The sequence below is a fragment of the Papio anubis genome, chromosome 2 (assembly GCF_008728515.1).
Source record: "Papio anubis isolate 15944 chromosome 2, Panubis1.0, whole genome shotgun sequence".
Lineage (NCBI taxonomy): Eukaryota > Metazoa > Chordata > Mammalia > Primates > Cercopithecidae > Papio > Papio anubis.
The window spans coordinates 180,870,041-180,895,539 of record NC_044977.1 but is presented as its reverse complement, the minus strand read 5'-3'; positions in this window follow the sequence as shown (position 1 = coordinate 180,895,539).

The window sequence follows — 25,499 nt, the reverse complement described above, 5'->3', positions numbered from 1 at the left end:
GGTGTGAGCCACTGCACCCAGCCTCTAACTTCTTGATGAAGACATTTAGTATAAACTTTAGTTTCTTATAAACTTCAGTTTATACTAAAGTTTAGTATATACTAAACATTCATTTATACTGGAGAGAAAGTTTAGTATAAACTTTCCTCTTAATACTCCTTTGACAGCATCCTAAGGATTTTGGTTTTATCTGTATTTTCACTAATTTCAATGAATTTTTCAAGGAACAATGTCATTGTTCACTCAAGAGTTATTTAGAAGCAAGTTGTTTAATTACTATGTTTTTATGTGGTTTTGAGAGATCTTCTTGGTATTGATTTCTGTTTTTATCACATTATGGTTCGCAAGTGTGCTTGGTATGATTTTAATTTTTTAAAATTTATTGAGACTTACTTTATGACTGAGAATGTGATCAACCTTAGAATATGCTCCATGTGTGGATGAGAAGAATGTATCTTCTGTGGTTGTCAGGGGGAATATTCTGTAGATGTCTATTAGGTCCAGTTGATCAAGTGTTGAGTTTAAGTCCAGAACTTCTTCATTAGTTTTCTGCCTTGATCTGTCTAACGCTGTCAATGGAGTGTTGAAGTCCCCCACTATTGTTGTATAGCTGCCCTAGTCTTTTAGTAGGTCAAAAAGAACTTGTTTTTTGAATCTGGGTGTCCCAATGTTGTGTGCATATATATTTAGGATAGTTAAGTCTTCTTGTTGAATGGAATCCTTTATCATTATGTAATGCCCTTCGTTGTCCTTCCTGATTGTTGTTGGTTTACAATCTGTTTTATCTGATGTAAGAAGAGCTACTCCTGCTCTTTTTCTGTTTTCTGTTTGCATGGTAGATCTTTTTCCATCCCTTTACTTTGAGCCTATAGGTGTCATTATATGTGAAATGGGTCTCCTGAAAACAGCAGAGAGTTGAGTCTTGTCTTTTTATCCAGATTGCCACTCTGTCTTTTAAATGGGGTGTTTAGACCATTTGCATTCAGGGTTAATATTGACATGTGGAGATTTTGATCATGCCAGAAGGTTGTTAGCTGCTTGTTTTTAGACTTGATGGTGTAATTGCTTTATATTGTCTCTGGGCTATGTGCTTCAGTGTGTTGTTGTGGTAGTCTCACTGGTAACTTCTAAGGAAATGTGATCAATTCCTGTCCTGGCTCTCTTTGCCTTCTTCCATGATAGAAAAAATTTAATTCTGCATTTTTCTGTTTAATCTGTGCCTCACAAGCCTCAATAAAAATTTTGGATTCTGGAAAGATTGAGTCAAAAAACCTCACTTTTCTGATAAATGTCTTTGGATGATTGTATTTATTCTGTTGTTTATCACTTATTAAGTTTGCATAACACGAATAAACAGTAATTTGCTTATATTTTCTAGCTCTAAAATGCAAACTAAAATAATGATTCCCTTATAAAATATAAATAAAATTATTAGTATAAATTTTACCACTGGATAATTTTAAATGTCAGTTTTCATAAATGTATCATACATGGGATCACTGGGAGAAAAAAGACATTTCTAGGTATCCAGGTGGACAGGACTAGGGCAGACTCATAATACTGTGATAGACTCATGATGGGACATCCAGAAAGAATATGCCTGGCAGAGATGAGCTGGAGTCTAGAATCAGAGCAACTCTAAATATTCCAGAATACTCCTCATGGGTCAAAGTGTCATAAATAAAAATGAGGGCTGATGGCAAGAAGTGTCAACAATGAAGAGCATGTCACTACTACAGGGCTGAAGATAATTGATGTATGGGAAGGTCTATATAGGGACAGTGAAAAAGCATAGACTTTGCACTTAGATATATGCATTACAATCATAGCTATATAAAACTCTGGGTGGCCATATGTATCCTCTAGGATAGTTTTTGTTAAATTATAATAATGAAGTCAATCTCATAGGATTGTTTAAAAGTCAAATGAGACACCTATGTAAAGTACTGGAAAGGACACCTCTTCCCCTAAGTTATATAATTTTTTCTAACATTTACTATAACCATTACTACAACATCCGACATTACACAATTGTTTAATGGAGCACATTGCCTTAGCTCTACATATATCACTGACTTTCTTGCTAAGTGACCCCTGACATAGAGAGTAAAGGAATCGTTGCTGCAACTTTCTAGGTACTCACATATACACAACCTAGAAGTTCTACGGGCAAGCCTTAACAAATAGGTAGTGGAAATTAGTGGATGAATGCTCTTATGTCCCTTGGAGATAAAAAATTTGGAGGCCCATTCCATCTTTTGGAGGTTTCAATCTGATCATTTATCCCTGACCTTCTCTCCTCCTGTTTCACTCTCTCAGTCTCTCATTCTCTCATTCTTGTTTCCTGGGATCGCTTCCCAGAATATATTACCTACATAGGAGTCCCTGCTTCCCCGCTTCAAGCTCTACATCCTCAAGTAACTTAGGCTAAAACAAGTACCTCGTCAAGCATATACTAAGTACTTTGAACATTCATACTCTGACTTTGGATCACTGCATTTTTTGACAATAAATCTCATATCCCACCAAGGCTACTTACTATCTTCTCTCTTGGATTGATGATCCCTGAAATGTGGGATGAGAACCACTAAATATGCTTTTCAGCTTTAGTACCTTGAAAACTAAGTGCAATATATAGTGTCAGAAAGAGAGAGGGTAGGGGATTGGTGGTTACGGTAGGATTGTGTACAATAATTGTACACAGCCTTTATGCTCTAGGACAAGGTGATGGCAGGTAGATAGAGAAAAATTTAGTTTTAATGGGCATTGTAGAGAAGGATTGGTAGAAGATAGAGTTTGAGTTGAAAGTGGCTGGTAGAAGGATAAAAGATGATAAATTGGACCAAGATAGTTCTAAGTACATGATTGAGATTACTTTACACATTCTGCAAGTATGAGTGCTTACTATGTGTAACGGTAATTCTAAGCACTTAGGATATGACAATGTTGAGATATAGCTCATACTATTGAGAAGACCTTTGCTTTTGCAGAGCCAATTTGTCTGCTTATGTGCTAGATGATTGCTATGCATTGATTCATTTCAAGTTAACAGCCATACTATGAGTTAGGTAATGTTAATTTGATCTTTCTTCATGAGCTTTCTTCCAAGGAGTTTAGTTTTAAATGTCGGAGCAATTTCCTACCATCATTCAAAATAAGAGATGTAATCAAAGCAATGGATTCCTGGCAATGATCTACAGTGGTGGTTTTGCTCACTTTCTAGCTGTCTTACAAAGTGTCCTACACCTATACAGCACACTTTCTAGGAAAATCTTCCTCCAGTATTTCTCTGCATATTATTCTAGATCAGTGGTTCTCAAAGTGTAGTGCATTAGCACCACCTGGGAACCTATGGAAAATTTAAACTCTGAGTCAAAAACCGGGAGTCAAAAATCAGATGATTTTGATACATAATAAGTCTTGAGAACCACTGCCCTAGATCTTGTTCCATTCCTCTAGGTTCTGTCATTATTTTCTCTGCCTATTACCTTAAGCCATAATATCAGGGCCTCTAATGAAAGGCCTGCCCCCATTTAATATGACCTTTCTACATTCTTTCATATTATCATCACATGTTAGTATCCACACACGGCTACTAGACAGTTCCTTTTTTTGGTGCATAAAGATAATTTGGAGATAAATGGCAAGCATTGAGGCTGAAAAGGCATTAAAAAGGCCATATAAAAAAAGATCTCATTATTCATGTCAGAGAGCTTTAAATTTATCACAAAGAAAATTATGTGAACCCATTGAAGAGTTTTAAGCGGGAAAATAATCATGATTAGGTACACATTTTAGAAAGCTCATCCTAGATGCTATATGAAACATTGAAAGGGAAAATGGAGATTGTCTCTGGCTTTCAGGGCTTATCTCAGTTCCACCTCTTCTATACAGCCTTTCCTAATCCCTGGCCACCAAAGAAACAGAGAGTCTGCTCTTTCTGAAGCTCCCTAGTTTCCAGTTCATGTGTCTCTTGCATCCTTTAGATTACTCAACCATGGCTGTTTATAAACTGGCCTATCCCTCTGATAGTTAATAAATTCCTAAGAAGAGCTATTTACCTCCCTCAGAACTTGACTTTGCATCTTGCATAAAGAAAGTGTCCAGAAAATATGTGATAAAATGGAATTGATCTTTTCCACAATAAACTATTGAAGATGTGGCAGCATTTAGTCATCAATTTGATTTGTTTGTTTAACTGCACTAGATAATAAAGATTCTGGTATTTTCCCAAGAAGTGCACGTTTCAGTGAGAGAAAATGATACTGTATGAATTTTAACAATTAGCAGTTTTTTCATTTCACAATGTTAATTTAGATCTTCAAAAGGTGAAATTATTATATCTCATGTTAATTTGGATTATTAAGAGGGCACAATTACTTTCTCAGCCAGTAGCACATCACAAGTTTGGAAACCTGGATGGTACTATGTTCCTTATTCTCACAAGTGCATTTTGAAAATGTTTCATAGACTCTGATAGAATGTCAAAATGTTCAAAGGATTAGCACATGTTTAGTAGTTGTGACCCAATCTATTTCACTGCCTTCACTTTATTTTCAAGGATAAAAAGATTTTTGAGATGTTAAGAAAAAATAATGCTCTGTTCAAAGACTACTTTTGACCTCCAGAGCAGCACTTTCTTTGAACCATTTTGGAGCTATTTTTATTAGCCAGCCACTCGGCAGAACATACTCTCTAGCTGAATTTAATAGTGTAGTACAGAACACCTTTCTTCTTTTTAATTTTTCAGTGTAAATTACTGCAAGGAAATGACATAGCAAGTAGTACCAGTACTAAGGAAGATTAATTTTATGATAAAAAAGTTTGGTTGTCAAGAAAGCCCTCTCCATACCCTGAAGCAGACACTGTAGTTAGTACTGACATCTCCCTGCCACCAGCCCTTCTACACAACCTGGTGGGGTGTTAACAAATGCTCATCTGCGGCAATAGGATGGTGATCGTTAACTAACCCATACACCTGTGACACAAATGCACATATTTTTCTTATTCTCCCATATAATTTCATCATTCTTCCTTTCTCAAGCCCTTTTTTACTTTCTTCCTTTTTTTCTCACCTTCCAATTCTCAATCTAATTTTTCTTATTTTTTTCCCACCTCTTACTCTGTGTCTGTATCCATCTGTAAATTCCATTATCCATCTTTCCATCCATTTAACTTTTCATCAAATCTTCCTTTCACTCATGGGATGTTCACAGCCTAATGTGATTGCAACAAGCTCATACTTGGGGAGAATCGCCACCTCTGTGGCTTGCAGACTGATTGCTGCCTGAGGGCATGGACTAGACAGCACTATCACTGTATTTCCAAAGTAGATTGGCAAGGACCAAATCAATAAGGTTTCAAGACAGTACGCAATGATTAGGTTTATCCCCTGAGTGCCAGATAAACCAGTGAACGTTGTTAAACAGGCTGGTGGCATGATCAAATTTATATTTAGAAATTGCATTATGTTAGCAGTATCCAAACAAGTTAGTGGTATTTTATTGACAAATAGAAAGGTATAGGAACACTTTTAAAAATATCTTTGTATTAAAGAGAGAAGAAGTGTCAAGTTTCTGAAATGAGCAATTGTGGTCAGAATGAGGAGATGGGAGGCAAGACTTGTCGGTTTGGGTAGATGGGAATACAAGACAGTGCAGGAGGCTCACTGAGGTAACTTTGTAAATGAAATCGCTGGAGAAACAGGGATAGGGGCTTTTGAGGTTCCCATGGAATCAGATGCAAAAGTGGCCCTAGGCCATGACTTCCCAACCAAGTATAAACTATGTTCATGCCAAGTAAATAATAATCAGACAAGGCCACTCCAGGACCATGTCTAAATGAAGATAGGGTCAAGGTTACCCTAAAACCCCAAAATAGCTAAATGTCTCCTCATCCAACTGGCAGGAGTGGTCACTCTTCTTTATTAATGGTGACTTAGGCTTAACGTGAATCATCATGTTTCCTAGGTAAAAATCACCAGGATACACAATTATCAACCTGTCTTTTGACAGCACACAATCTAGAATTAATTCCCACGGTGTCTCTAGTGTGCACTTCCTGAGCCACAGCAAGCAAAATAAATATTGTAGCTTGTAAATAAATCTGTAGCTTATTTGGCTACAGGTGTATTTCTTATTGCCTGGTCTTTGTTGACTAGGCAACAAGAACATCCAGTTAGAGTTCTGTGGTAAGTTGCAGAATACATGGGCAAAGAGCTCATCAGAGAGGGCCCAAGTGAAGACAGAGCTCTTGAAGTTATAAATATATAAGTAATCTATACACCAAAGAATATAATGAGATTTCGTACAGAGAGAAGGGGCCTGACTAGATCCCACAAGCCACAGATATCAGGGATGGGCAGAGGAGAGGTAATAAAAAGAATTTTTAAGTATTCTCAGTGTCAGACACATAAGAAAAGCAGGTGTTCTAAAAAGGAGGTAGCTCTCCATCAAATGTCCAATGATATGGAAATAGTTGAGGAAAATAATCAAAATAAATCAAGAAATCAGTTCAGCAATGTGTAGAAAATAATTATGGTCAAATGGGTCATTTAAAAGTTTTGTTGGACTGTTGTGACACTGAGAGTGAGAAATAAGTAAACTCGAATATTCGTATACAAATGAAGCATAAAATCTGTGCATAGGGCTGACTAATGTAGCTATGATTTCATTGATGTTCCAGATTTCAAACTCAAAGTCTTATAAGGGGTGCAGTGTTTACAGTGCTTGATTCTTCTGTCACATCCACTGTGACTTTATAAGGTGGTTAAGAGCAAGCAGATTATTTGTCACTAGTTAACCTCTTAACTCTCTACCATAATAATAGGAGTAGGTTCAGGCAGATCCAATAACATTTTATAAGAGCAAAAGTATTACAATAATAGTGAGAGCCCCTGAAATGTGCCAAGAGCTTAGACTATAGCTTTGCATACATTGTCTTTAATCTTTAAAACATCCAGCAAAGTAGGGCTTGTTTTTCCAGATCTCAGAGTGGGATACTGATGGCCGCAGAGGTTCAGTAACTTGCCTAAGTTCACATTTTAGGAAATTGGGACTTGACTCCAGAACCTATGGTTTTTCCTCTGTGCTTTGCTATATGGGGAAGGAAGATATTGGTGGATACTGCAGTGAAAATATTTGTCTTCCAGTGTGAGGGCATTGGCTACTATGGAGAATGTTGTCACTTAAGAAATAGATCAAGTAGCACAAATGGCAACAGAAGAAGACACACTATACAGTAACATTGTAAATGCCGCAAGTGCATGGCCCACGTCTTATTTTTAAACTTGTTTCTAATTTTCATATGTTTAGGGGATGCAAGTACAGTTTGATTACATGGACATACTGTGTTGTGGTGAAGTCTGTGTTTTCAGTGTACCTATCACCCGAATATGTCTTATCCATTCCTATTTTGTCACCACCAAGTACAGTGTCTGGTGCAGAGCAGATGCTCATTTTATATATTAACTTAGCGTCCAACCCGGTTGCAGCACTAGGAAACAACCTCTTATTCTTGATCCAATTTTTGCCAAGATGCATACATGAAAAAATTAGATTCTCTTCTCTTCCCTCTGGAGTTGGCTAGTGCCAAATTACAGATAAATCCAAAACGATGGTTTCAGTTAAAGGTCAACAGCGTTGGTAGCGTGGATCGTTGAGCTGGGCTGAGCCCTCTGAATATTGATTATTGAGTTCAGGCTCTCACCTTGAAGAAACAGGCCCAGAGATGGGCTCCCAGGTGCTCCAGGCAGAGTGGGAAAGGGTCTAGGTGTCAGAACAATGGGTCTGCTTTGTCCTTCTCTCTGGGCTACCTCTAAGGTAGGCTCTTTGCCAGGGACAGGATGTGTTACATCTTACTTCAGAAAGTTTTCCACAAGGTCTGTGGGGGGCATTTTGTTCCTGTAAAACTTCACTTGGGTGTCTCCTCTTCTTTTCTAATTCCACAAGCTGGTATCTAGGATCAGTTGATGTGGTGGGAAATATTTCAAGAAATTTAACCTTCTTCCAGAATGAAGTCATTATTTTGAAGGGAAATGATCACACATTGAAAGTGTTTGACCCTTCTCGGGGATCCCCAGATTGTGCGGATTGAACGTATCAGAAAGGAAAATGCTGTGTGTGGCAGCATTGGGAAGACTCCTTTCAGACTCTCACTCTGGCGAGGGTCTTGATCAAAAGTCCCAGCTGCTATGTGCTGAAATCCATCATGCCATTTGTACCAAAGACACTCTTCCCACAGGTGACTCACAGCCAATAACTGAGTGCAAGGATGCTATGGTGGCAACTCACTCTGAAAGGAAAAATGACCAAACAGGGTGCCTCCTTGAAATACTTACATCTTCATTGCACATATCTTTACTGAGAACCAATCTATATGCTAAGTTCATTTCAATGCTTTGGAAGTCCAACAATGAACTAACCAAACAAAAATCCTTGCTCTCTTCAAGCTTACATTTATGGCTGGGGGTGGGGAGGAAGACAGATGATAAACAAAATTATCAAGTAAAATATGCGTGTAACTTAGACAACGTTAAGTACTAAGGAGGAAAACAAATCAAGCAATGGGAAAAGTTTGTGTCAGGGGTTGGAGATTTGCAGATTTTGAAGGTGGCCAGGAGATGTTCATTGATACAGGGACATTATTGCTGTAAAGAAACAAGGATGAAAACATATCAGAGACTAAACATTCACAGATTTGCACCTTTCCTATTCTCCAAGGAGTGAAGGAGTTAGGGTAGCTACTAGACCCACACAATCAATAAAGAAAGGGCACACAACTCTCTGAGGAAATGGGATGCAGGCAACAACGGAGGCAGGCAGGGGAAGGAGGGAGCGAGACTGAGCGAGAGAGAGAGAGAGTGAGTCAGTGAAGCAGAGTGGAAGCAGTCACTCTGCTTTAAATTACAGAGCTCTGATGGAAGAAATGGATGAGAAAGGAATACAGAAATTTTCCAGTGTGATGTGCTGTGAACTCCATGTTTTGTGTTCCCACAAACACTTGATTGAATGCCGTTGAAAGTTAAATTTGTTTCTTCTGGTTGAATCACATAACTATGCTGAGAGGGTTTTAAGATGAAAACAAAAAGGCTTTTTTGAAGTTTTGTTTTTCATGTTTTTATAAAATTTTCAGGTTACCCTAACAGCGTTCCTAGTGCTCGATCTTAAAGCCACCCCATTAGACTCCTCATCATCCTATCTAGACTCAATAAATCTGATATTTTGATCTGCAGCTGCCTGATTGCTGTGTCTTTTTCAATTGACTGTATCATCAGTTTTGGAACACTGGTGTCTTCATCAGACTTCTTCAAATCTGCATGCCACTAAAAAGTTCAAGGGGTGGCATCCCTCAGAGATGGAAAAATGTCAGAGCTCAAGTGAGAGTGTATGTCTCTGGCTCTGGTAGTTATGTGTCAAATTAAAGTTGTTTCTGTAGCTTTAGTGGCTGCTTTAGAAGCCAGGTCAAAATTTAGCTGGAGGGCAACTTGTGTTGTGCATGTGGATTCAGGTTCTATGGGCTCTCCCTGGGCCATCCTCTGATGAGCAGGCAATATTTATCTTAATCCCTCATGGAACCAGGAATCCTCAGAGCTAAAGTCAGTGCACGTGTGAACAGAAGCCACCAAGTCCACTGCTGCTGGGTTTAGCTGCAATTCTCAAGAGCCATCAGGCTCTAGTCATCAATGTAGGCATGTGTCTTTGAGCCAATAACCAGGATCACTCACTATACATTTAGGTTATCAGGTAATGAGTTACAAATAAGTGAGGAAAAGCAAAAACAAGCTAGACCATGTAATTATAACAAAAGGGCTTCTGATCTTAGCATCTTCATCACTTTGGGTAGTGAAATCTCTGCCAGGTACCCCATTCGTGCCCAATTAGCCCATGACATAGTACATCTGATTTTTAGACAGGACTCAGGGTTTCCTTGATATGGCCATGAATCAAAATCTATTTTTAAGTAAGTTTATTAAGATATAGTTTATATATAATAAACTGAACATATTTTAAATATACGAGTTATTTCCTGTATGAAACTCTCATCACAATCAACAGAGTGAACATAATCTTTATCCCTAGAAACTTCTTCCTACCTGAAGTTCCTCTCTCGCTTATCCTCCAGGCAACCACTGATTTGCTTTCTGACACTGAAGAATGGTTTACATTTTTCAGAGTTTAATACAAATGGAGTCACATGATATACACTCTTTTGTGTGGCTTTTTTTCCCATCAGCATAGCTATTTTGAAATTCATCCCTGTTATGAATAGTTCATTACTTTTTGTTACTGGATGATATTCCATTGTATGGATACACCTCAGTTTGTTTATACAGTTACCTTTTGATGGCTATTGGTTTTGGCTATTACAAATAAAGCTATTCTGAAGTTCCTATACAAGTCTTTTTTATAGACATATGCTTTTATTTCTCTTGGGTTAATTCTTAAAAATAGGATTATTGGCTCATATAGTAGATGTATATTTAACTTTTTAGAAAACTACAAAACTGTTTTCCAAAGTAGTCAGACAATCTTACAGGCCCACCAGCATAGAATGAGAGTCTCGGTTCTTTTATATTTCTCACCAAAATTTGCTATGATTGGTCTTTTAAATTTTAGCATTTCTAATAGGTGTGCACAATGTCATTGCAGTTTTAAGTTACACTTTCCTCAAGACTAAGTATGTTGAGCATCTTTTTATGTTATCTCTTATATGAATATTTTCTTTAGAGAAATATCTGTTTAATCGTTTGAATATTTTTCAAGAAGTGTGTGTGTGTGTGTGTATGTGTGAGAGAGAGAGAGAGAGAGAGAGAGAAGGTCTTTGCTCTCTCACTCTGGCTGGAATCCAGTGGTGTGATCATAACTCATTGTAGCCTCAAACTCCTGGGCTCAAGAAATCCTTCTCGTTCAGCCTCCCAAGTAGCTGAGACTACAGGCACAGGCCACCATGCCCAGCTTCCTTTGAAATATTTTATTGGGTCTTTGTGTTCCTATTATTGAATTTTAGGAGTTCTTTATATAATCTGATTCCAAATTCTGGATGACACATGAAATATTTTTTACATTTTTGGCTAGTCTTCTTATTTTCTTAGTGTTTTACAAACAGCAGGAGTTTAATGTTGAGAAAGTCCCATTGGTAAAGGTTTTACTTTATATATAATGTTTTTGGTGTAATATCTTAAGAAACCCTTGTCTAACCAATAGTCACAAACATTTTTTATTTTCTTCTTGAAGTTTTATATTTTTGGTTTAATATTTAGACATATCAATTTAGTGTTAATTTTTAACTGCAATTTGTGGCATACATCAAAGATCTTTTTATCTTTTGCATATTGATATCCAATCACAGTACTAACATTGTTTAAAAAAGACTATCATTTTTCCACTGAATTGTCTTTGCATCTTTGTCTAATATCAGTTGTCCACATATTTGTGGCTCTCTTTTTTGATTCTCAATTCTTTTCTATTGATCGATTTGTTTTCATTGATGGCTCTCTTGATTACTGCAGCTTTAATATAAGTTTTGAAATTTGGTAATGTTAGTCTGCCAAATTTATACTTTTTTTAATAACTTTTAGGCTCAGGGGTTCATGTGCAAATTTGTTATATAGATAAATTGTCATGGAGGTTTTCTGTACAGAGTATTTCATCACTCAGGTAATAAGCATAGTAACTGATAGGTACTTTTTGAATCGTCTCCCTCCTTCCACCCTCCATCCTCAAGTAGGCCCTGGCGTCTGTTGTTCCCTTCTTTGTGTCCATGTGTTCTCAATGTGTAACTCCTACTTATGAGTGAGAACATGTGGCATTTGGTTTTCTATTTCTGTGTTAGTTCGCTTAGGATAATGGTCTCAAGCTGCATCCATGCTGCTGCAAGAAACTTGATCTTGTTCTTTTTTATGGCTGCATAGTATTTCATGGTGTATATGTACCACATTTTTTTATCTAGTCTACTATTGATGGTCATATAGGTTGATTCTACATCTTTGCTATTGTGAATAGTGCTACAATGAACATACATATGTGTGTGTGTCTTTATGGTAGAATAACGTATTTTCCTTTGGGTATATGCCCAATAATGGGATTGCTGGGTCAAGTGGTAGCTCTGTTTTAAGTTCTTTGAGAAATGTCCAAATTGCTTTCCACAGTGACTGGACTAATTTACCTTCCCACCAACAGTGTATGTGTTCTGTTTTCTCCTAGCCTCACCAGGATCTGTTGTTTTTTCCCTTTTCATAATAACCATTCTGATTGGTATGATGTGATATCTCATTGTGGTTTTGATTTGCCTTTCTCTAACGATTAGTGATGGTAAGCATGTTTTTCATGTACTTCTTGGCCCTGTGTATGTCTTCTATTAGAAAATGTTCATGTCCTTTGCCCACTTTTTTTTTTTTTTTTTTGGCTTATTTATTTAAGTGGCTTTTAGATTCTGGCTATTAGACCTTTGTTGAATGCAGGTTTGCAAAGTTTGCAAATATTTTCTCCCATTCTGTAGGTTGTCTGTTGACTCTGTTGATAGTTTCTAATTTATTTTATTTTATTTTTTTCTATTCTATTTTATTTTATTTTATTTCCACCTACAGGATGTGCAGGTTGGTTACATAAGTAAATTTGTACCATGATGGTTTGCTGCAACTATCAACACATCACCTAAATATTAAGCCAGCATGAGTTAGCTATGTATCCTGATGCTCTCCCCACCACCAACAGACCCCAGTGTGTGTTGTTCCCCTCCCTGCATCCATGTGTTTTCATTATTCAGCTCCCACTTATAAGTGAGCACATGTGGTGTTCAGTTTTCTGTTCCTGTGTTCGTTTGATGAGAATAATGGCTTCCAGTTTCATCCATGTCCCTGCAAAGGACATGATCTCATTCCACCTTGTGGCTGCATTGTATTTCATGGTGCATATGTACCATATTTTCTTTATCCAGTCTATCATTGATGGGCATTTGGGTTGATTCCATGTATTTGCTCTTTTGAATAGTGCTGAAATGAACATACACATGCATAAATATTTATAATAGAATTATTTATTTTCCTTTGAGTATATACCCAGTAATGGGATTCCTGGGTTAAATGGTATTTCTGGTTCTAGGTCATTGAAGATTCCACACTGTCTTCCACTATGGTTGAAATAATTTACCTTCCCACCAACAGTGTAAAAGCATTCCTATTTCTCTACAGCTATGCCAGTATGTGTTGTTTCTTGAATTTTTAATAATCGCCATTTTGACTGGCATGAGATGGTATCTCATTGGGGTTTTGATTTACATTTCTCTAATGATCAGTGATGTCGAGCTTTTTTTCATATGTTTGTTAGCTGCATAAATGTCTTCTTTTGAGAAGTGTCTATTCATGTTCTTTCCCACTTTTTAATGGGTTGTTTTCTTGTAAATTTGTGTAACTTCCTTGTACATTTTGGATATCACACCTTTGTCAGATAAATAGATTTATCCCATTCTGTATGTTGTCTGTTCGCTCTGATGATAGTTTATTTTTCCGTGCAGAAGCTCTTTAGTTTAATTACATCCAATTTGTCAATTTTTGCTTTTGTTGTAATCGCTTTTGGCAATTTCATCATGATAGCTTTGCTCGTGCCTATGTCCTGAATGGTATTGACGAGATTTTCTTCTGGGTTTTAATAGTTTCGGCTTTTACATTTAAGTCTTTAATCCATCTTTAGTTATTTTTGTATAAGGTGTAAGGAAGGGGTCCAGTTTCCTTTTTCTGCATATGGCTAACCAGTATTCCCAGCACCATTTGTTAAATAGGGAATCCTTTCCCCCACTGCTTGTTTTTATCAGGTTTGTCAAAGATCAGATGGTTGTAGATGTGCAGTCTTATTTCTAAGATCTCTATTCTGTTCCATTGGTCTATGTGTTTGTTTTTGTACCAGTACCATGCTGTTTGAGTGACTGTAGCTTTTTAGTATAGTTTGAAGTTGGGTAGTGTGATGCTTCCAGTTTTGTTCTTTTTGCTTAGGATTGTCTTGGCTATGCAAGCTCTTTTTTGGTTCCATATGAATTTTAAAATAGTTTCTTCTAATTCTGTGAAGATGTCAATGATAATTTAATGGGAATAGTATTGAATCTATAAATTACTTTGGGCAGTAGGGCCATTTTCACGATATTCTTTCTTCTTATCCATGAGCATGGAATGTTTTTCCATTTGAGTCTTCTCTGATTTCCTTGGGTGGTGGATTGTAGTTCTCCTTGAAGAGGTTCTTTACTTCCCTTGTTAGCTGTATTGCTAGGTATTTTATTCTATTTTTAGCAATTGTAAATTGCTCTCTGCTTGATTTGGCTCTGTGCTTGTCTGCTGTTGGTGTATAGGAATGCTCTGACTTTTGCACATTGATTTTGTATCCTAAGACTTTGCTGAGGTTCCTTAACAGCTTAAGAAGCTTTGGGGCTGAAACAATGGGGTTTTCTAGGTATAGAATCATGTCATCAGCAAAGACAATTTGACTTCTTCTCTTCCTGTTTGAACATGCTTTATTTCTTTCTCTTGCCTGATTGCCCTGGCCAGAGCTTCCAATACTATGTTGAGTTAGAGTGTTGAGAGAGGGCATCCTTGTCTTGTGCCTGTTTTCAAGGGGAATGCTTCCAGCTTTTGTCTATTCAGTATGTTACTGGCTGTGGGTTTGTCAAAAATGGCTATTATTATTTTGTAGTATGTTTCTTCAATCCCTAGTTTATTGAGAGTTTTTAACATGAAGGGATGTTGAATTTGATTGAAGGCCTTTTCTTTGTTTATTGAGATAATAATGTGATTTTTGTCTTTAGTTCTATTTATGTGATCAATTACATTTACTGGTTTGCGTATTTTGAACCAGCCTTGCATCCAAGAGATGAAGCCCACTTATTCATGGTGGATAAGCTTTTCGATGTGCTGCTGGATTCAGTTTGCTGGTGTTTTATTGAGGATAGTTCATCAGGGATACTGGCCCGAAGTTTCCTTTTTTTGTTGTATCTCTGCCAGGTTTTGGTATCAGGATGATGCTGGCCTCATAGAATGGGTTAAGGAGAAGTCTCTCCTTTCAATTGTTTGAAATAGTTTCAGAAGAAATGATATCAGCTCCTCTTTGTACCTCTGGTAGTATTCAGCTGTAAATCCCTCTGATCCAGGGCTTGTTTTTTTGGTTTTGTTTTGTTTTGGGTTAATAGGCTATGTATTGCTTCCTCAATTTCAGAACTCGTTATTGGTCTATTCAGGGATTCAACTTCTTCCTGATTTAGTCTTAGGAGAGTTTATGTGTCCAGGAATATATCCATTTCTTCTAGATTTTCTAGTTTATTTGCACAGAGGTGTGTTTATAGTATTATCTGATGGCTTTTTGTTTTTCTCTGGGGTCAGTAGTGATATCCCCTTTATCATTTTTTATTGTGCCTATTTGATCCTTCTCTATTTTTTCTTTACTAGTCTAGTTAGCAGTCTATTTTATTTTTTTTTATTTTTTTTTCAAAAAAAACCAGCTCCTGAATTCATTGATTTTTTTTGGAACAATTTTTCATGTCTCCATCTCCTTCAGTTCTGCTCTGATCTTGGTTATTTCTTGTCTTCTGCTAGCTTTTGAGTTTGTTTCCTCTTGGTTCTCTGGTTCTTTTAGTTGTGATTTTAGGGTGTTGATTTGAGATCTTTCTAGCTTTTTGATGTGGGCATTTAGTACTATAAATATCCCCCTTAACAGTGCTTTAGCTGTATCCTAGAAATTCTGGAATGTTGTTTCTTTGTTCTCACTGGTTTCAAATAACTTGTTGATTTCTGCCTTAATTTCATTATTTACCCTGGAGTCATTCAGGAATAGGTTGTCCAATTTCCATGCAGTTGTGTAGTTTTGAGTGAGTTTCTTAACCTTGAGTTCTAATTTGATTGCAATGTGGTCTGAGAGACTGTTTGTTATGATTTCAGTTCTTTTGCTGAGGAGCATTTTACTTCCAATTATGTTATTGGTTTTAGGGTAAGTGCCATGTGGCACCAAGAAAAATGTATATTCTGTTGTTTTAGGGTGGAGAGTTCTGTAGATGTCTATCGGGTCCATTTGATCAGAGGTGAGTTCAAGTCCTGAATATTGTTGTTATTTTTCTGTTTCAATGATCTGTCTAATATTGACGGTGGGGTGTAAAAGTCTCCCACTATTAGTATGTGATAGTCTAAGTCTCTTTGTAGTTCTCTAAAAACTTATTTTATAAATCTGGATCCTCCAGTATTGGGTGCATATATATTTAGAATAGTTAGCTCTTCTCATTGAATTAATTCCTTTACCACTATGTCATGCCCTTCTTTGTCTTTTTTGATGTTTGTTAGCTTAAAATCTGTTTTGTCAGAAACTAGGATTGCAACCCCTGCTTCTATTCTGCTTTCCATTTGCTTGGTAAATTTTTCTCATCCCTTTATTTTGAGTCTATGTGTGTCTTTGCACGTGAGCTGGGTGTCTTGAATATAGTACAACAATGGATCTTGACTTTTTATCCAGCTTCCCATTCTGTGTCTTTTAATTAGGACATTTAGCCCATTTACATTTGAGGTTAATATTGTTATGTGTGAATTTGATCCCAATGCCAGCTGTCATCATGATGCTAGCTGGTTATTTTGCAGACTTGTTTTTGTAGTTCCTTCATAGTATCATTGGTCTTTGTACTTCAGTGTGTTCTTTGCAGTGGCTGGTAATGGTTTTTCCCTTTCATATTTAGTGTTTCCTTCAGGAGCTCTTGAAAGGCAGGCCTGGTGGTGACAAATTTCCTCAGCATTTGCTTGTTTGAAAAGGACTTTATTTCTCCTTTGCTTATGAAGCTTAGTTTGGTTAGATATGGAATTCTGGTTTGAAAATACTTTTCTTTAAGAACACTGATCTGGGCACAGTGGCTCATGCCTGTAATCCCAGCAATTTGGGAGGTTGAGGTGGGCAGATCACTTGAGGCCAGGAGTTTGAGACCAGCCTGGCCAATTTGGTGAAACCCCGTCTCTCCTTAAAATACAAAAAATTTAGCCTGGCATGGTGGCAGATGCCCATAATCCCAGCTTCTCAGGAAGCTGAGGCAGGAGAATCACTTGAACCCAGGAGGTGGAAGTTGCAGTGAGCTGAGATTGCACCACTGCACTCCAGCCTGGATGAAAGAGTGAAATTCTGTCTTAAAAAATAAATAAATAAAAGCATGTTGAATATTGGCCCCCAATCTCTTTTAGCTTGCAGGGTTTCTGCTGACAGGTCCTCTGTTAGTCTTATGGGCTTCCCTTTGAAGGTGACCTGGCCTTTCTCTCTGGCTGCCCTTAACATTTTTTCCTTCATTTCAACCTTGGAGAATCCAATCATTATGTGTTTTGGGGTTGATCTTCTCATGGAGTTTCTTAGTAGAGTTCTCTAGGTTTCCTGAATTTGAATGTTGGCCTGTCTTATTAGGTTGGGAAGTTCTCCTGAATGATATCCTGAAGTATGTTTTCCAACTTGGTTCCGTTCTCCCTGTCGTTTTCAGGTAAGGTCTCTTTTAAGTAATCCAATGATTCTCAGAGGTTTTGTTCATTCCTTTTCATTCTTTTTTTTCCTCTAATCTTGTCTGCCTGTCTTATTTCAGCAAGACAGTCTTCACACTCTAAAATTATTTTTTCTGCTTGGTCTATTTGATTATTGATATTTGTGGTTGCCTTGTGAAGTACTCGTGTTGTGTTTCTCAGCTCCATCAGGTCATTTATGTTCCTCTCTAAACTGGTTATTCTGGTTAACAGCTCCCATAATGTTTTATCATGGTTCTTAGCTACTTTGCATTGGGTTACAACATGCTCCTTTAGCTCAGCAAAGTTTATTACCCACCTTCTGAAGCCTGTTTGTATCAATTCATCCATCTCAGCCTCTGTCCAGTTCTGTGCACTTGCTGGAGAGGTGTCACAAACATTTGAAGGAGAAGAGGCACTCTGGTTTTTTGAGTTTTCAGCATTTTGCGTCTCATCTTTCTGACTTTGTCTAACTTCGATCTTTGAGGCTACTGACCTTTGGATGGGGTTTTTGTAGGGACTTTTTTGTTGATGCTATTGTTATTGTTTGTTATTGTTGCTTTCTATTTGTTTTTCTTTTTGACAGTCAGGTCTCTCTTCCATGGGGCTGCTGTAGTTTGCTGGCTGTCCACTCCAGACTCTGTTCACCTGGTTTCCCCCTGCACCAGAAGGTGTCACCTGTGGAGGCTGCTGAACAGCGAAGAAGGCTGCTTGCTCCTTCCTCTGGGATCTCTGTCCCTAAGGGGCACCGACCTGATGCCAGAGGGAATGCTCATGTGTAAGGTGTCTGTCAACCTCTGTTGGTGGGTCTCATCTCACCCAGTTAGGAGGCACAGGAGCCAGGATCTGCTTAATGAAGCACTCTGGCTGTCCCTTGGAGGAGGGGGTGTGCTGCACTGGGGGAATCCCACTCATCTGGGCTGCCCGGATTCCTCAGAGTCAGCAGGGGGAAAGACTAAGTCTGCTGATCCATGGAGACTATGGCCGCCCCTCCTCCAAGGGGTTCAGTCCCAGGGAGATGAGAGTTCTGTCACTAAACCCTTGGCTGGAGTTGCTAACATTTCTGCAGGGAGGCCCCACCCAGTGAGGAGGGATGGGTCAGGGTCTGGCCTAAGGAGGCAGTCTGGCCATGATCTGTCATAGCTGCTGTGCTGCACTATGAAGGAATTCCTCCTGGATCCAAACTGTCCAACCTCCCTGGCACCAGTAGGAAAAAAAAGGCAGACGGTAGTTGCAGTGACGGCTGCCGCCCCTTCCCCAGGGAGCTCAGTTGTCTTAGGCAGCAGGCAGCCACAGTGATGATGGCCACCCGCTCCCGCACCCTCCCCACCGCCACCAAAGGAACTCGGTAGTCTTAGACAGTCTCCAGTAGAGTAGCCACTGAGAATCTGCACAGTTCTGCACTTGGGACCCAAGGCTCTGGTGGCATGGACTCACAAGGGACATCTCCTGATCTGTGGGTTCCACGGATCTGTGGGAAAAGCGTGGTTTCCCAGGCAGGGTAGCACAATCACTCATCGCCTCCCTTGGCTGGCAGTAGGAGTTTCCCTTGCTTCATGTGGCTCCCAGGTGGGCCATCACACCACCCTGCTTTTCCTCACTCTCCATGAGTCACGGCAACCTAGTCAGTCCAAATGAGAAAACCTGGATACCTCAGTTGCCAGTGCAGGATTCACTTACCATTTTGGTTCTTTTCGGTGGGAGTCTCTGACCACACCTCAGTAGTTTCTTTTGCTGTGCAGAACCTCTTTAGTTTAATTTGGTCCCATTTATCAATTTTCGTTTTTTGTTGCAATTCCTTTGGTCTCTTTGTCATGAAATCTTTGCCCTCTTTGTCATGAAATCTTTGCCAGGGTCTGTGTCCAGAATGACACTTCCTAACTTCTCTTACAGGGTTTTTATAGTTTTAGGTTTTACATTAAGTCTTTAATCTTAAATTGATTTTTGTACATGTCCATTTTCAATCTTCTGCATGACTAGCCAATTATCGCAATACCATTTATTGAACAGGGAGTCCTTTCCCCATGCTTGTTTTTGTCGACTTTTTCAAAGAGCAGATGATTGTAGGTGTGTAGTATTATTTCTGAGGTCTCTATTCCATTTCTTTGGTCTATATGTCTGGTTTTGTAGCAATACCATGCTGTTTTGTTTACTGTAGCCTTGTAGTATCGTGTGAAATTAGGTAGCATGATATCTCCAGGTTTGGGTTCTTTTTTTTTTTTTTTTGGCTTAGAATTGGCTTGGCTATTCAGGCTCTTTGTTGGTTCCATATGAATTTTAGAATAGTTTTTTTTATCTAGTTCTGTGAAGAATGTCATTAGTAATTTGAGAGGAATAGCATTGTATATGTAAGTTGCTTTTGGCAGTATGGCCATTTTAACAATATTGATTCTTCCTATCCATGAGCGTGGAATGTTTTTCCTTTTGTTTGTGTCATCCCTGATTTCTTTAAGTAGTATTTTGTAATTCTTGTTGTAGAGATCTTTCATCTTCCTATCTAGCTGTATTCTGAGCAATTTTATTCTTTTAGTGGCTATTGTGAATGGAGTTGCATTCTTGATCTGGCTCTCAGCTTAAATGTTGTTGGTGTATAGGAATACTACTGATTTTTGTACATTGATTTTGTATCCTGAAACTTTGCTTAAGTTGTCAGAACAAGGAGACTCTTGGCAAATATTATGGGGGTTTTCTAGATATAGAATCATTTTGTCTGCAAGCAAGAAGAGTTTGATTTCTTCTCTTCCTAGTTGGATGCCTTTTATTTCTTTCTCTTGGCCTGATTGTTCTGGGTAGGATGTCCAGTACTATGTTGAATAAGAGTGGTGAGAGAGGGCATCCTTGTCCTGTTACAGTTTTCAAGGAGAATGCTTAAAAGCTTTTACTTATTCAGTATGATGTTGGCTGTGAGTTTCTCACAGATGGCTCTTATTATTTTGAATTATGTTCTTTCAATTCCTAGTTTGTTGATTGTTTTTTTTAACATGAAGGGATGTTGAATTTTATCAAAAACATTTTCTGCAACTATTGTGATGATCATGTGGGTTTTCTTTTAATTCTGTTTATGTGATGTACCACATTTGTTGATTTGTGTACACTGAACCAATCTTGCATCACAGGGATAAAGCCTACTTGGTTGTGGTAGATTAGCTTTTTGTTGTGCTGCTGAATTTGGTGTGCCAGTATTTTTTTGAAGATTTTTTTCAGCTGTATTCATCAAGGATATTGGCCTGAAGTTTTTGTTGTTGTTTTTGTGTCTCTGCCAGGTTGTGGTATGAGAATGATACGGTACTGACCTCATAGAATGACTTAGGGAGGAGTCCTTCCTCCTCAATTTTTAGAACATTATCTTGCTGGAGTTCTTTGCATTTGTTGAATTTAAATATTGGTCTCTCTGTGAGGTTGAGGAAATTTTGATGGATGACATAATGAAATATGTTTCTCAACTTGCTTGCTTTCTCTCCCTCTCTTGGTGTATGACACCAAGGAGTCAGTCATACATTTGGTGTCTTTACATAACCTCAAATTTCTTGGAGGTTTTGTTCATTCTTTTTTTATTGTTTTTTCTTCTTTTTGTCTGACCGAGTTAGTCCAGAAAGCTCTGTGCCACTCTCAGGTGGGCTGCTGTCCTGTCTTGCTCTTCTTCATTCTCTGTGGTTCACTTTGTTTCCTTGATGAATCCCAGTGTGTCTACTTGGAGGTTCCAGTCACCACTCTTCTCTTCATGGAAGTGGTGCACACTAGCTGCTTCCAGTCAGCCATTCAGCCATCATGACCCTTCATGCTTTTTTTTTTTTTTTTTTTTAAAGACGGAGTCTCGCTCTATTGCCAGGCTGGAGAGGAGTGGCGCGATCTCAGCTCACTGCAACCTCCGTCTCTTGGGTTCCAGGGTTTCACCATGTCTGAGCCAGGCATGTAGTCTTGGATCTCCTGACCTCGTGATCCGCCCACCTCAGCCTCCCAAAGTGCTGGGATTACAGGCATGAGCAACCACACCTGGCTGCTTTTTCTTTTTCAGAGTTTTTTCAGCTACACTAAGATCTTTGTGTTTCCATATATTTTTTTAAATTAACTTGTCAAGTGATAGAAACAAACAAAACAAGCCTACTTAAACTTTTACTAGGATTTTGCTCTTTACGTCAGTTTGGGAAGAATTGATATCTTTACAATCTTGAGTCTTTTATCCCCTGAACATGCTATATTTCTTCATTTTTTAAGATTTTCTATAATTTCAGTAATGTTTTATAGCTTTCAGTGTGTAAGTCTTTCACATGCTTTGTCAGATTTATGTTTAAATATTTCATATTAAATACTTCATATTTTTGAAAGGTAATAAGTACTTCATATTTAAATGGTTCTAAGTACTTCATATTTGTAAATTGAATTTACAAATTTGTAAATTTATATGTTAGATTTTATTTTAATTTCTGATTATTAATGACTAGTGCATACAAATATATTAATTTTATATTAGTCTTGTTTTCTTGCAGTATTACTAAATTTATTACTTACAATAGTTTTTCTGTATATTTTGTTGAATTTTCTATGTAGAAATTCTGTTATCTGCAAATAAAAACAGCTTTACTTCTTCATTTTCCATTAAAGTGACTTCTATTCTTTTTCTTGACATAGTACGCTGGCTAGAACCTCCAGTAAAATACTTAATAAAATGTTAAGAGCTGATGGTCTGGTGTAAGTCCTGACGTGTCTTTAAGTGTGTTGACCACTGTGGAGTTTCTGTAGGTTCCCTTTCTTTAATTGAGGAAGTTCCATTCTATTTTTAGTGTGCTGAATGTTTTTATCTTGTCTCTCAGAGATCATTTTCCTTGACTAATATTCAGTATCTTAAAAATGTATATCTTTTGTTTTTTTATTGGTTGTTGCAGGCACGAGAGTAAATCCAGTCCCCATTATTCCATCTTTGCCAAAAGCAGAAATCTAAAGCTCCTTTTGAAAATAAGCAAAGTAACATGAAACTCAGTTTATATGTTGGATGTAGTTTATGATTTTTATTGATGTCATTTTTTCTTCTAGTTCACACAAGTTCAAAATTTCTAAGCATGGTTGCAGAGGTGGTTTGATATGATAGTGAGTGATCTTGAGGCATTCTGCTAATGAGTCATAGTGCTCATCTCTTCCACTTTCTATTTACATAACCTTGAAAGTTTACCTAATCACTGTAAGCTTTAGGATTCTTATCTGGATGTGTATAAGAAAATGGGGATGTGTATAAGATGTGCAAGAAAAAAATAAGATTATTAACATAAGTAATCTAACAAAATATGTGCCATTTAATGGGTATTCAATAATTGATAACATGTATGATTGGGGAAAAGAGCCCTGAATTAAGAGTCAGATTTTAATACTGTGTTGACTGAGTCATTTTTTCACTTATTATCTAGGATCAGTCGATTGGTTTGGTTTGGTTTTGTTTTTTTTTTTTTTTTTTTTTTGAGACAGAGTCTTACTCTGTCACCCAGGCTGAAGGACAATGGTGCGATCTCAGCTCACTGCAACCTCCATCTCCTGGGTTCAAGCAATTCTCCTGCCTCAGCCTCCCGAGTAGCTGGGACTACAGGCATGCACCACCACACCCAGATAATTTTTGTATTTTTGTTAGAGATGAGGTTTTACTATGTTGGCCAGGCTGATCTTGAACTCCTGACCTTGCGATCAACCCACCTTGGCCTCCCAAAGTGCTGGAATTACAGGCGTGAGCCACCGTTTTGTTTTCTATGTTGTCATATGTGTGTATAGATACATCTAAAATGTATATCTGTTTCTTTAAATATCTAAAAGGCATTATTAAATTAAATGATTTTTATGTTGATGCCCCAGAAATCTCTAGAAAATTTGTCTAGAGTATAGATAATACACTAACACAATAGAATTTAGATAACACACTTCATAGGTACGACATTCAAGTCCTCCTTCTCTTTTCTCAAGTTCTATCAGGGGCCAAATCCACTGAATATGAAGCTAACTTCACTTTTCCATTTTTCATGCACAGATATTCCTGTTGTAGTAGGAAATCACACAGTAATAGGACCCAGAAAATCTGAGTTATAATTCCAATCGCACTCTGATATGTGGTCTCTGTTTTCTTCTCTCTAAAATGAAGGTGTTGAATTTGGTTCTTTTAAGTATTCAAACATTCATTCATTGTGTTTCTACTACGAGTCGAGCCTATATAATCTCCTGGAGATTCATAGACAAAAAATTGTGTTCCTCCTCTCAGGATATTCACAATCCAGTATGAAAGGCAGGCATACAAATAAAGAGTAAAGTGATAATAATTATAAAAATAACATTACAGTAGTAATAGCCATTAAAATGTATTGAGCATTTACTGTATCCTAGACAGTCTTAAAGGAACTATGTACATGTGTTATCTCATTTAATTTTTGCACCACAACCCCATGAGGTAGAGATTACTTTTACCTCTACTTTATTAATAAGTAAACTAAAGTACAGAGTGGTAAAGTAGCTTGTTCAAGACAATACAGCTAGTAAATGGTAGACCTGACATCCTCTCTTGAACAACTTGACACCAGAGACTGCCTTCCTGGCCACCACTCTGCGGTACCTCCCACAACAACAAGAGCTATGACACAGAGAACGTGGAGGTGTCTTCAAAGGCACAAGAACACCACCTACATCAGACTGGCAATGGCACAAGTGGAAGGCAGACAGTCAGGGAAACGTTAAGATGCTCCCCTACTATTTCTTTACAAATTCAAGGCCATGCATGATTTCTTATAACACTGAAAATGTCCCTATATTCAAGAACTTGGTTTGGTTGGTTTTTCTTGTTTAAATGACAGGTCAAAACCTTTCCATTCTAGCTAATGGTTGCAGATTCATCCAACCCAAGGATTTCTGGGAGGATAATGATGAGGTGCTAGACTTAGTCTGCCCGAGGCACTGCCTGGGGGTTTTAACTGCCAGGCCATCGTTTAATAACTGGGACAGCAGGGGCATTTCAGTTATTTTTAGCCCGCCATCTTGACTAATTTTTAAACCTTTTAATCAGGAGAAGCTCCCCTAAGTGTAACGGCATTCTAAAAATGCAAGCAGAAAGGTAGGAGTGGGGGTGTCTGGGATCAGTGGACAGGCTGTTCCCAGCAGAGAGGTGAACTCTGACCCACATGTGGGCAACAACAAATTAGAACTTGCAGATTTAAAAGAGGACAAAGTTAAGTGCCAGGCAAGTGCTGTTTAACTTCCCCATCATTTTTGCAGGTTTTAATGAGAAACTGAAAAGAGGATAATACAAATGTTTGCAGGTGAATGTCAGGATTGTCAGGGTATGCTTACATTTCTGAATTCTTCCTGATTAATCCCTTTATATCTTCCACTTCTCTTAGTGGAAAAAGGTTGTGCTCAGTATTCCTTGAATTTAGTGCTTTTGTCTCCAATCAGTCCTGAATAACAGGTGAACCACTGTTCTGTACAAAGAATACAAAGATTATGTAGAACAGTCTCTACCACCTACAGAGATAAACTCTAGAAAGATGTATATATAAAACAATAAGAGAAAAATTCCTCCTTCAGCGATTTAATCATTCTTTCACTCACTAACTACTTCAAATATTTAGTGAATATCTACATTATATAAGGCATTGCAGCACAGGAATCAATAAACCATCAACCCTGCTTTCAGGAAGCTCACAGTCAAATGGGGAAGAATGTGTAAATAGATTATTACAAGACAGTGTGGAAAGTAGAAAGCACAGAGGACATGAGAACAGAAAAAAGGTAATTAACCCAGCCTTGGAGCATTTGGGTTGCTTCCCAGAGCAAAGGGGAAAATGAATAATGTCTTTGAAGAAAGAGAGAAAACTATCCCAGAAAGAGAAAGCAGCTTACAGAAAGGCACTTTCAGTGGACTTCCAACTAGCTTGGTAAAATCCAGGAGTGAAAGACAGGAGATGGATTTTCTCCTATGAAGATTTATAGCCATGAGAAGTTAATGTAAATGAATTAACTCGTTATCATTCACTTCATG